This window comes from Gossypium hirsutum, chromosome A11 (assembly GCF_007990345.1).
Source record: "Gossypium hirsutum isolate 1008001.06 chromosome A11, Gossypium_hirsutum_v2.1, whole genome shotgun sequence".
Classification (NCBI taxonomy): Eukaryota; Viridiplantae; Streptophyta; class Magnoliopsida; order Malvales; family Malvaceae; genus Gossypium; species Gossypium hirsutum.
Window position 1 is genome coordinate 59,321,888 of NC_053434.1, and position 2,233 is coordinate 59,324,120.

Genomic DNA, 2,233 nt, shown 5'->3' on the forward strand with positions numbered 1-2,233 from the left:
TTGTATACCAATGCTAACACAAGTCTCATATTCAAATACTTACCTTTCATTCTCAAATAGGCTATACAAAGTAAACATACCTGAATCTGATATGATTTCACCAAATTATTCATTTTCTTAGAATGCCCGTTTGAACCATTCGAAAACGTAAGGATACGCGGATAGCTCATAGAACATATACAATGCCACCGTCCCAGACATGGTCTTACATGTAATAAAACATCGATGCCACTGTCCCAGATAGGGTCTTACATGAAATCAGATATGATGCCGATGTCCCAGACATGGTCTTACACGTAAAATAGAAGTCGATGCCAACATCTCAGACGTGGTCTTACACGAAATCCTATGTCATGACATATGTATCCTAACTATTCCTAGGGTTCGTACGGGGCTTTTCAGACGTCGAAACTTTGTCGATACTTTCTCGAATAGCACATATTAAGCTTGAATATTCATTCATGACAATTTGATATCATATGAACAATAATAAATCAATTCAAACTCGTTTATTGTAATCACTTTACCTCGTACGAATTTGGATGAATGAAATCTGTTACTCGACAACTTTCGACTTTCTCCGATCTAACTCCGTTTTCTTTAATTCTTGATCTAAATAAATTCAAATTTAACTTATTAAATCATAAATTTATTCAAAACAATCCATAAATACATATTTAGGGCAATTTTCAAACTAGCCCTTATATTTTCACATTTTTACACTTTAGTCCCTAATTCACAAAATCACAAAATACACATAATTTGCATATACTCATGCTTGGCTGAATATTCATAGCTCTCATACAAGTCCACACATTTCATATATTTCACATTTTAGTCCCTCAAAATAACATTTTTACAATTTAGCCCAAATTACTCAATTTCATCAAAAATCCAAAGACAAAACATATAAACCCAACATCAAATTTTCATATTTCATCATATAACAACATAAAGCTCATGAATTCATCTATGGTACATTTCAAAATCATCATAAAAATCAAAAATTGAGGCATGGGCTTGATAGTATACGAAGCAACGATTACAGAAACATAAAAATTATCAAAAATCGAGTTCAAAACATACTTAATTCAAGCTCAAAGTGCCGAAACCCTAGCTTGTGTTTTTCTTTCTTTTTCTTTAGTATATTCGGCCAACATGGAGAAATAATGAACAATTTCATGCTTTGTTTTATTATTAATTACATTAATATACATTTTACTATTTTAACCCTATTATAAACATTAAAACTTACCAACTACATGTCCATAGTTGTCCACCATTAAAATAAATGGTAAATTTGACGTGCAAGGAAACTCACTTTTTAATAAGCCATATCAATTTAGCACATTAACAAATAGAAAGCCACATTTACATTTTATGTGATTAGGTCCTTTTTATCAAATTGAGCACACAAATAATCAAATTTTCAAACGAAACTTTCACATATGGTAATTCACACATCATAATCACAGAAATAATATTAAACTATTTTTTTCTAACTCGGATATGTAGTCCTGAAACCACTATTCAGACTAGGGTCAAAATTAAACTGTTACAATTCTCCCCCTTAGGGATTTTCATCCCCAAAAATCTTACCGTTAAACAAATTCGGATATTATCATCTCATAGCATCTTCAGGCTCCCATGTGGCCTCTTCAATACCGTGTCGATGCCACATCACTTTTACTAACAAAATTTTCTTATTTCACAGCTCTTTAACCTCTCGAGCTAAGATACGGATTGGCTTTTCTTCGTAAGTCATATCAGGCTGAATTTCAATCTCAGACAGAGGAATCACATGCGAAGGATCGGATCAGTATCGTCGAAGCATCGATACGTGAAACACATCCTGTATCTTTTCTAACTCTGATGGCAATAACAATTTATATGCTACCGGCCCAATACGCTCAGTAATCTCATACGGCCCAATAAATCTCAGACTTAATTTGCCTTTTCTATCGAACCAAAGTACTTTCTTCCACGGAGATACTTTCAAAAATGCTTTGTCACCGACTTCAAACTCAATGTCTTTTCTTTTCAAATCCGCATAAGATTTCTGACGATTGGAAGCTGCTTTCAAACTATCTCGGATCACTTTTACTTTTTGTTCAGTTTCTTTTATCAAATCAATTCTGTGAATCTTATTTTTTGTTGAGCTCAGTCCAATACAAAGGTGTACGGCATTTGCGACCATATAAAGCTTCGTATGGTGCCATTTTGATACTCGATT